Raw genomic sequence first — 12,065 nt, forward strand, 5'->3', positions numbered from 1 at the left:
ATAAGGCCACCTTAGAAAAGATGGGACTCGCGCTTCGAGACCTAAAAGCCTGTGCAACGACCTTGTACGGTTTTTCAGGAGAGGTTGCCTGTATGGGGTCCATCGAACTCCTGGTGACCTTGGGAGACTACCCAGTCTCAGTAACCAAGATGATGGAGTTTGTAGTAGTGGACCTGCCATTAGCCTACAACGTGCTGCTCGGGAGACCCGCCCTAGTAGGGCCGGGGGCAGTCTTGTTTGTGAGGCATCTGGCCATCAAGTTCCCGACTTCTAGTGGCATCGGGACGCTGAAGGGAGACCAGTTAGCCGGAAGGGAATGCTATAGCATTTCCGTAAGAGGAAAGAACAGGCGAGCGAACAAGCACTCATCGTTATCCAGAATAAGGACAGGACGGTCTTCGAGATAGATGAAGAGATTGATCCAAGAGTGGAGGAAAAAGCTGATCTCAAACCATTAGAAGAGCTCGAAGAAATCAAGCTCGAAGAGTCAGATCCCTCGAAAACGGTAGAGGTCGGGAAACATCTACGTGAAGAAACTAAATAGCAATTAATTTGCTTTTTGAAGAAAAACCAGGATGTCTTCGCGTGGTCACATTCAGACATGGTAGGAATAAGTCCGAATATAGTGAGCCACGCGCTAAATATCGATAAAAGCTTCCCACCGAAGCAACAAAAGTGAAGACAACTGGACAACGATAGAAAAAAGGCGTTGAAAGAGGAAGTCGACAGGTTAAAAGCAAACCGGTTCATTAGGGATGCTTTTTATCCTGATTGGGTAGCCAATCCGGTACTGGTCCCGAAGCCCAATGGGACATGGCGAACCTGCATTGACTACTCGGACCTCAACAAGGCCTGTCCAAAGGACTGCTTTCCTTTTCCACGGATTGACTAGCTCGTGGATGCCACGGCAGGGCGTGGACTAATGTCATTCATGGATGCCTATTCTGGATATAACCAGATTTCCATGCATGCCCCTGTCTAGGAACATATGAGCTTCATTTAAGATAAAGGGTTATATTGTTATAATGTCATGCCATTCGGGCTCAAAAATGCTGGGGCCACGTACCAGCGGCTCGTGAACATGATGTTCTCAGAGCAAATAGGGAACAACATGGAAGTTTATGTTGACGACATGTTAGTCAAGTCTCAACTTAACGATAACCATGTTGATGATCTCGAAGAATGCTTTGTTGTGCTCTGGAAATATAACATGAAGCTTAACCCTCAGAAATGCTCCTTTGGAGTATCTTCAGGAAAATTCCTGGGTTTCATTGTAAATGCTCGAGGAATAGAAGCTAACCCAGACAAGATCCAGGCCCTGATCGATATGCCCTCACCTCGAAAACACAAATACGTCCAGAGTTTGACCGGCAGAATGGCGACACTAAGTAGGTTTATCTCGAAATCTACAGACCGTTGTCTTCCGTTTTTCAACCTGTTGAGGGGAGGCAAGAAATTTGAATGGACAGAAAAATGCGAGTTGGCCTTCTAGGAGATCAAGAAACACCTCGCAGAACCCCTATATTATCAAAACCTATTACGGGAGAAGTGTTGTACTTATATCTTGCCACTACCGAGCACGCCATAAGTGCAGTGCTCGTACGATTGGAAGAAAAGGTGCAAAGGCCCGTATATTACGTCAGTAAAAGGTTACTGGGGGCAGAGTTGAGATATCCCTTGATGGAAAAGCTAGCTCTCAGCTTAATTCACTCATCTCAGAAACTTCGACCCTACTTTCAAGCGCACCCCATTCATGTACTAACTGATCAACCACTAAGACAAGTCTTGTCTAAGCCAGAAGCTTCAAGTCGACTTCTTAAATGGGCAGTTGAACTTGGGCAATTCGAAATCACCTATCATCCAAGGACGACCGTTAGGGCACAAGCCTTGGCAGACTTCATAGTGGAATGTACTGGTATGACCAACGATGAAGTTATAACCCCAGCCCGCGAACTGTGGAAACTTTATGTTGATGGGTCATCTAATGAAAATGGATCGAGGGCAGGAGTAATTTTGATCACTCCCGCAGGAAGCAGATTTCATTCTGCCTTGAGATTTGACTTCAGCGCATCTAATAACGAGGCCGAATACGAGGCTTTACTGGCGGGACTTCGTATAGCCAAGGGGCTCAATGCTAAAGCAATACATTGCTATAGCAACTCCCAGCTGGTGGTTAACCAAATTTTGGGAGAATACCAGGCTCGTGGTACAAAAATGGTAGCCTACTTAGAAAAGGAAAAATCAGCATTGGAACACTTCGATTTCTATGCGATAGAACAGGTCCCCCGAGAACAAAACTCTAATGCGGATGCCTTAGCTCGACTCGCTACCTCCACCGAGAATGATGAACTAAATGTTGTACCAATTGAACATCTCCCAGCACCTAGTATTAACGAGTCAGAGCAGGAAGATGTGTGTATGATCGATTCAGAGCCTACCTGGATGACTTCGATAGTCGAATATCTCGAGACCGGCGTCCTTTCGAAAGATCAGAACCAGGCTCGAAAGTTGATGTATCAAATCCCCCGTTACACCATTATGGATGGAAGGCTCTATAGAAGAGGATATTCCATGCCATTACTTCGGTGTGTGACTCCACCCGAAGCCAAGAAAATCATTGAAGAAATTCACGAAGGGTTCTGTGGAGACCATACTGGGGGGCATAGCTTGTCCAAGAAAATCATACGTCAAGGTTATTTCTGGTCTACCATCAAGTCAAATTCTTTTGAGTACGTAAAGAAGTGTGATAAGTGCTAGCGATTCGCCACAATTCCTCGAGCTCCACCATCCGAGCTGACTATGATGACCTCCCCATGGCCATTTGCGGTATGGGGAATCGACCTCATAGGCTCTCTCCCAACTGTCAAGGGCGGAGTGAAGTACGTGGTAGTCGCCATAGATTACTTCATGAAGTGGACAAAAGCTGAACCGTCAGCAACTATAACCTCCAAAAAAGTCCTTGGCTTTGTAGTGAAGAACATCATATGTCGATATGGGATGCCGAGGAAAATTGTATCCGACAACGGAACCCAGTTCGACAGCGATCTGTTTACCAACTTTTGCGAAAAAAAAATGGAATAATAAAGAGTTTTTCATCAGTAGCTCACCCCCAGGCGAATGGCCAGGTCGAAGCTGTAAACAGAACTTTAAAGAGTTCGCTGAAGAAAAAGTTGGAAGAAGCAAAAGGAAGATGGACCGAAGAATTGCCCTAAGTCCTATGGGGATATAGGACTACGGCCCGAACATTGACATGACATACCCCGTTCTCTCTAGCGCACGGTTGCGAGGCTATGTTTCCAGTTGAGGTCGAAATTCCCACAACTCGAGCCCTCGCTTACGATCAAGCCTCGAACCACACTCAGCTCGAAGTAACTCTCGACCTGATCGAAGAAAGAAGGAACGAAGCTCAGCTAAAAAATGCTGCATACTAACAACGAGCTACCCGGTACTTCAACAAAAGGGTTCGGGATCGAAAATTCGGTGTGGGAGATTTAGTGCTATGGCGTGTATTCTCGGCAACGCGAGATCCAGCAGCTGGCGTGCTCAGGCCAAATTGGGAAGGACCCTACCAGATAGAGTCAGTCATCCGACCCGGTGTTTACAAGTTGGAAAGATTGGATGGAAGTCTAGTACCGCGAGCATGGAATGGCGAACACCTACGACCTTACTATCAATAGTATAGGAAGGATGTTGCCTGTAACCATGCTTGTTTATTTGTACTGTTTTGTCTATTTTTGGATTTTGTCAAATAAAGATTTATTTCGTCTAATATGCTATGTTTTTTATTTTTTTTTGCAATCTCAGTTTAATAACCTATGGTCACATTCATAGGATATTAAGGGGGCATTATTGGTATATATACCATCAGCTTGAAAAATAAAATAACATATACGAAATACATACAAGTATTTGGATATAACCAAATATGCGAGTTAAGATAGTTTGGATGTAACCAAGCTATCAAACATAAAAAAACGTACAAGTGTTTGGACATAACCAAATACACGAGCTAAGACAGTTTGGATATAACCAAACTAGATTATAATGTAAGTGTATGGACTACAAACCTAACACAACCTTAATAGGTTTGGAATAAAAAAGCTAAAACTAATCGGTAGTAAGTTGGAGCATAACCCACTTCGGATAAGTCGAGACCGAGGCTGGAGTATCTTGCAAAAAAATAGTTTCAACCTCATAACCTCAGAGAGATAACCGAGGACGATAAAAAGTAACTAAAAAGTAAGATATAACTAAACCGTTTGCATTACACACCATACAAGTACTTTCGGGTGCATGGTTAAAGTAATATCCGACCTTGACAAATAACGAGATCGGAAGCGGATAATTCGAGCAAACTGTGCATGAATGCATTGAACCTCGAGGATAATTCGAGCAAACTGTGCATGAATGCATTGAACCTCGAGCTTAAATCCAAACTATGTTTGTGTGATTAAACAAGCATATACGACTCTTTAATATAAAATGTGCAAAATATTTCAAACCGAGAAATGTAAAGCACATATATTAAAAGAAAGTCAAAAAGAAAGAGAAATTGTATCAGCCCTACGGGCATAAATTAAAACAATTACAATAATAAAGGGACACAGCCCCAAGATAAGATTTATGAAGGATCAGTCTCCTTAGCCTTCTCAGCATCAGTAGCACTAGACTCTCCAGGACGAATAGCATGACTACCCTTATGAGCCTCCCGAGCAGCCTCCTTCGCTTCAAGCCGAGCATGCCATTTGGCCACGAATCTTGCCTCGAAAGAGCCTAGGAAGCTGGTGTCGAGGTCGGTGTTGCTGGCCCAGATCCTATACATGGCTAAATCAACCGCCTTGTCCTTCTTCTCTTTAAACTTGGTGAGGAGACGAGCCTTTTCATTCTCTATTATTTCGAAAGTGGCGGCCTTCTCTTCCTCAAGCTTGGCATTGGCCTTCTCCAGCTTCGCAAGCCGAGCATTTGCCTTTTCAAGCTCGACTGTCTTAGTCTTGACCTCTGTCTTCGCAGCCTTGAGCTCATCAGCCATCTTAAGCTGAAGATCCTTCGACTCTTGGGCTAAAGACATGCTCGAGTGCACCTCTTCGGTCAGTTTATAATTAAGCTGAGCTGAGACAACAAGAGCCTGGCACATAAAGAGATTGAATTAGAACATATGCTAAGGCACATAAACAATTAAAAGTAAGTTGTGAAAATTTACCGCGGCAGTAAGCTCAATACTTTTATCATAAAGAGTATTGCAGTCCCGAGCTTTATTCAAAAACTCCCAATGCTCAGCGTCGAAACCACCAAGGCTCTGACCCACCCGAGACAGGACATCTGAACTGAGTATAGCTCCGTGGGCACCAGCAACATTGTAATCATGAACTCATCAACATGAGTTCGGATCGACAACATATGTGACTTGGAAGTTGAGGGCTTCTTCGGGGGTGGGCCGAGTACTGGGTGGACTGTGATCGAGGGAAGCACGGAAGGAGCGGCACAGATGGATGCATCGACCTGGGCGGTCGGGTCCTTGGCTGTGCTCGCAGTAGTAGGAGCTGGTGGAGTCTTCTCAGTGCGCTTGAGGACTTTGGAGGGTCGGTCCGACCTCCGCGAGCCTCTTGGGTGCTTACTTTTTTGAGCCCCCTCGCCACTAGCGAGCATGACATCAAGGTCGGAATCCATGGCACCTGCACAATTGCAATTAAGATTTAGCATGGCGCTAACATACAAGGAATAAAGAACAAGTAAAGAAAAACCTAACTGGAACTCTCCCTCGAGCTTGTGCTCGGCGACCAAGAAATCCCTCTATCTTCAACTTAAAATGATGGTACTGTAAAGGTGGCAGGCGAACGATCGTGGGCAGGTTTCCAAGGTACTAAAGTACCTTGAATAAGCAATACTCAACTGACGCGTGTCCATACTCGAGTATGTGTGATGGTGTGGTTCCCGAAGAAAGTAGTTCAAAAGTTTCCTTCTCATAGGATTCGAACTAATACTTTTGAGGGGGCAAAATGTTACACCCAGATTTCGAGACTTGAAGTTGTGACCTCGAAAGCTGGATTTGTCAGGTGTGAGCTCGCGATAGATAAAATACATGTTCGTAATCTAGACGCCAAATCTTCAAAGCAGGTGGCAACCTCGAAGATAGGTAGCCTCGAAGTCCTTATAAGCTCGAAAGACAGAACATCAGAGTATGTCCATAATCGGGTACCCTCGGATCAAGTGGTTCGATCTTGGCATGGGTGTGAGCTCGGAATAAGGCAGCCTCGATAATATTTACCCACTCCGAGCTGGTCTTGGGGAATGTGATACAACTCGTAATTTACTCAGAGACCTAGACTGGCATGATGCTGATTGCTGATCTCGAACCGCTTAGTGAATCACCTGAGGAGAAGCAGTCCATGTATTCAAGAGATATTTATTGTTGTAACTTCCCTACAATAAAGGGATATTAACTAGTCGGTTATACGCCCCCTGGTCTTCAGGGGATGTTTCCTTGTATATAGGAGTTACAAATGTTAAAGTAATTAAATTTATTAATGAACAGAATAACTTCCCGAAACGTGTGGGATTGTATTATGAGATATCCTCTATAAATAGAGAGGTCATGTACCTTTGTAAATGACCAAAATTTTGTGATCTTGAGAGAATCTCTGGAGAATTCATCCCTGAAGAATTTCCAGAAATTTCCCAAGTTCTAATAAAAAAGACTCGTGGACTAGGCAGAGTTAATTGCTGAACCACGTAAAAAACTCTCATTGTTTTACTGTGTTATTCTCGCCATAGTTTTTACTATTTACGTGCTCTACATTTTAAGGTGACGAAAAATGGCGTCAACAGAGTGTGTGATCTGCTAACTGAGCATGGAGGCGATATAATTCCGGACAGGTGGTATTTTCTCTTCTTAATTCTTCCAAAAAATCAAAACAAGCTGAAGTAATAGTAGCAGTAAGTAGGGAAAACAATCCTTCGTGTTGTCTGGATAATGCATCAGCTGCTGAATTAGCTTTTCCTGCTTTATATTCGATTTAAAATTGGAATCCGATTAGCATTTTGAGAAAATGTTGTTGTTCAGGGGTTTGAATCACTTGAGTAAGTAACTCTTTCAAACTCTTGTGATCTGTTCGAATAACAAAGTGGCGTCCCAACAAATATTGGTGCCATTTGGTAACTGCTTCTACAATAGCCCTTAATTCTCTGAGATATGCTGAAGTACCCACGAACTTGGGTCCTAATTTCTTGCTGAAAAAAGCAATAGGGTGACCATCTTGCATGAGGACTGCACCGATTCCCACATTGGATGCATCAGATTCAATGACAAAAAGCTTAGAAAAATCTGGTAAAATAAGAACTGGGGTCTCGGTCATTGCTCGTTTGAGTTGATGGAAAGCTGCCAAAGCTTATTCTGTCCAAGCGAAATTGTCCTTCTTCAATAACTCCGTGAGAGGGGCGGCGATGGTGGCATAGTGAGCTACAAATCGATGATAGTACCCCGTTAAGCCCAAGAATCCCCTTAATTGCTTGAGATTACGCGAATAAGGCCATTCAACCATTGCAACAACTTTAGAAGGGTCTGCCCGAACCCCCTGTGAAGAAACTAAGTGCCCCAAGTATTCAATAATTGACTAAAAGAATTTGCATTTGCTGCCTTTAGCGTAAAAACAGTGGTCCTGAAGCAGCTGTAATACTTGCCTCAAATGGTGGCCATGATCCTCCAAAGTTCTACTGTAAATCAGAATATCATCAAAGAAAACAATGACACAGTGGCGCAATAGTGGTTTGAATACCTGATTCATAGTAGCTTGAAATGTAAAGGGGGCATTAGTAAGACCAAATGGCATCACTCAAAATTCGTAATGGCCTTTGTGAGTGCGAAATGCTGTTTTGTGAATGTCTCGGGGGTCCATTTGGATTTGATGATACCTCGCCCGAAGATCCAACTTAGAAAACACCGTTGCTCCACCCAACTCATCTAGTAACTCATCGATGGTGGGAATGGGAAAGCGATCCTTGATGGTGATGTCCTTCAATGCACGATAGTCAACATAAAAACGCCACGACCCGTCCTTCTTTTTCACTAACAATACCGACAAAGAATAGGGGCTGTTACTTGTTTGAACAAACCCATAATGCTCTATCTCTCGAACTAATTGCTCAATAATATCCTTTTGAAAATAAGGATAATGATACAACCTCACATTGACTGGTTTCGATCCCGGCTACAAGAAGATTCTGTGATCGGTTTGCCGATGTGGTGGTAGTTGTTTGGGTTCAGCAAACACATCCTGAAACTCTGTAAGAATTCCCTGTCCTTCCAAAGGTAAGTGTGTCTCTAATTCGGCTACCTCCCAACTAGCCTCTTCCTCTTCTTTCGAAACCGCTGTTAACATGAACACCTTTCGTACATCCCCCTCTCTAGACATAGTGCGTAATTGAGCCGAATACAACTGGTGATTTTCTGAATTTGATGAACTTGCCAATTTAACCACATTACCCTGCCACTTAAATTCCATTGTCAATGCCTTATGATCATGGATGCAAGGGCCCAAATTTTGAAGCCACTGCATACCCAAGACAACATCAAGACCCCAAATAGGCAAGACATATAGATCAACCAAAAACTTATGCCCCTGTAATATTAACTCCACCCATTTACATAGTTGTGAACACCAAAGAGAATTGCCATTACCCATGTAGACTTTAAACCATTTAGTTTCTTCACAAGCTAACCCCAAACGAGCCGTTAGAGCTTCTTGAATAAAATTGTTGTTGCTTCCAGCGTCAATTAAAACTTCCAGGGCCTCTCTTCCCTGTTGAGCTGCAATTCTAAAGATCCTTGGATTGGTAGAATTAGACAAGGAATTCAAGCTTACCTCCTCTGCTAACCCGTCTTCTAAGTCGTGAGTTTCTCCTTCCTCTCTAGGTGCACCATCTTCATCTTCTTCCTCATCCCCTTGAGCATAAAGGATGAGAACACGGTTCTTGCATTTATGCCCAAAGTTGAACTTCTCATCGCAAGTAAAACACAATCCCTTATCCCGTCTCTCCTTGATCTCAGCAGGTGACAAACGTTTCACTGGTAATGTAGAGGTACTTGGTTTTTGGAGTTTTGAAGCTACTGTTACATTGGTACTGGACCCAATGGATGCTGAACCTCCACCATTATGAACTGGCGTAACTGATGAATTTGGAAACCTCGGAGACCATCCCGAACGAATGCCCTCACCCCGAGCATGACCCGTCAAATCATCATGGCGATCCTCAAATAGTTGAGACTTGGCCATGGCATCGACCAAATCCATTGGTTTAGCTAGTAACAACTCCCTTCTGATCTCATTTTTTAAGCCCCACACGAAAAAGTTCAGAAATAATTGCTCCGACACACCTGAAATTCGGGTCATCGGCTCTTCAAATTCGGCACGAAAAGTCGATACACACCTAGTTTGAGTAAGTTTAGCATTGGTATGACCCCTTTTCAAGCTGTCTATGGGCGAACTCCTCCAACTATTCCTTCTTACACTTGGGGTACCACAACCATTCAAGCTGTCGAAGAGGACTTGCTAACCAGAGATGTCATCCTTCAGCAACTGAAGAAAAATCTGCTACAAGCTCAAAACTGTATGAGACAACAAGCTAATAAGAAGCGTCGGGATATTGAGTTCAAACCTGGCGATTTGGTATTAGTTAAGCTACAGCCGTATCGACAAGCAACAATGGCTAAGCGTCTCCACCCCAAGCTCTACAGAAGGTACTTTGGTCATTTTCCAATCAAAGCTAGGGTGGGTCCCGTTGCCTACACCCTCAAATTACCACCAAATAGTCGCATTCACCCGACCTTCCAGGTCTCTTTTCTTAAATCATTTTATGGTAGTGCTCCACCTACTTGTTACCCACTCCCTGATCTTGCTATCAACAATAAACCTGTCATGATTCCTCAAGCCATCTTAGCTACTCGCCTCCATCACAGCAAACCAAAAGTGTTGGTCCAGTGGTCTTTGAGTGCTTCGGAAGATGCGACTTGGGAAGACTTTCCAGAATTCTGCCAACTTTATGACCTTACCAACCTTGAGGACAAGGTCGTTTTCAAGCAGGGGAGTAGTGTTAGCCCAACCCAAATGGCTGGCCCAATAACTTTGGACCCAAGAGAGAGTCAAGTGAAGGTTAAAGGCTGGATAGAGGATGCTACCCAAAAGGAAGAACCGACCTCTTCATCTGAGAAAGAAGACAGCAACAAGGAAGATAAGAACCACCAAACCAGGGATGGCGAGAGAGTGCGTGTGCGAGGAACTCGTGTGCGCATGAGACCCCGATGGCTCCAGGAGTTTGTTAGGATGGAGCGACGCTGAGTTGTGGCTGGAGATTGATACTTTATGTTATTTTCTTTATCTTCCTAACTGCTTGATATAAATAGACAGTTTGTAATTAGAAAAGGGATGTTGAATGAAATAACAAGAGATTGCTTGGGAGATTGGCCTTGTCTCGAAGAAGGCTCTTTACTATCATATTATTTATAATATAATGTTTAGATTAAATAATGTGACAAAATGTTGTTACACATTGTTACACATTGTAACATATTATATATGAGAGTTACATTTTAGATAGTGTACATTTCCAAGTATGTAACATATTTGAGAGTTAAAAATTTGTAACTCTTAACTATTACGTACCCAATAATGTGCAGATTATTTGTAACACATTTTGAGTTTGAATTTCACAAAACTATAAGTGATATGGTTGTTGGAAATATGATTTTAACTCCTATAATGTGTATGGAGGTTAAAAAATCACGTGGCAAGAGTATTGAGTCGTTGTGGAAATGCAAAAGTTGGATTTGCTAAAATTGCCTAGTGGGCGCAGGCATGGGTGTTCCAGGCTGCAGCCTGGGGATCTGGAGCTAGCAGCCACAACCAGGAACATCCCAGGCCGTGTCTTGGGATGCTGACAGCCAACTCAAACTTCAAATTTTCCAATTAGAACGGTTCTTACACCTCTAGTAACTTCCAAAACTCATTTTTAATTCTATAAACATCCAATTAAAAATTGGTAACATCCATGGGGGTTGGTGGAGTTTGAAATTCATAGGGTGTCTCAAAACTCTATAAATAGGAGCGCATTGCTCACTTGTAAGAACACCATTTCTATCCATTAGAGCACTTGGCTAGAAATTCACTTAGAGACTTGTTTATTCCAAACAATTATTTCCAATTTGTGAGAGTTCACTTAGTGCTTGACATTGGGGGAAATAAGCTTTTAGACAAAGGTTGTAAACCTTGTTCAAGTTGGTGATCCCCAATGCTCTTCACTTTGGTTGTATGAGTGAGAGGGATATATTTCTTGTTCTTTATTATTTCTTCTATTGTTATTTTGTCATCTTTCTTCTATTTCTTCTTTATATTTAGTTGTATCTTTTTGCTATAGAGTTGTATCTTCTTCTACATCTTTTGTTCAATTACTTCTAGTTTATTTGTAACTTTTGTTATAGAGTTGTTATTTCTTTTATTCTCTTCATCTTCTTATTTCTATATTTACTTGTATTTTTGCTATAGAGTTGTAAACTTATTTAATCATCATCTTGTCTTTTGTATTCTTTTGCTTAGAATTGTAATAGTGTTTATATTTTCCATTGAGGCAATATTTATATCTCTAACATTCAAAAGCTTAACCCTTTGTTTGTTTCAATGGAAGGAGAGACCATCAAGATTATGAACCAAGACCTAGTGAGGTTGGATAGGTTTGATGGATCCAATTTCACTAGGTGGAAAGACAAGGCGAGATTCCTTTTGACCACTCTCAAGATTGCCTACTTCTAGAGTCCACTCTTGAACCTCTCCCGGTGCCAACCGACAAGGACACACCTGAGGTGAAAAGTGCTAGGAACAAAAGGGAGGAGGACAATCTCCTATGCATGGGTCATATCCTCAACGCCCTATCTGATAAGCTCTATGACCTCTACACTGAGACCAAGTTGGCAAAGGAAATTTTGGATGCCCTTGAGACCAAATTCAAGGCGGAAGAGGAAGGTACCAAAAAGTTTTTGATTTCTCAATATATTGATTTCAAAATTTTTGGTGATAAAC

Source organism: Humulus lupulus, chromosome 5 (assembly GCF_963169125.1).
Source record: "Humulus lupulus chromosome 5, drHumLupu1.1, whole genome shotgun sequence".
In the NCBI taxonomy this organism is placed as follows: domain Eukaryota; kingdom Viridiplantae; phylum Streptophyta; class Magnoliopsida; order Rosales; family Cannabaceae; genus Humulus; species Humulus lupulus.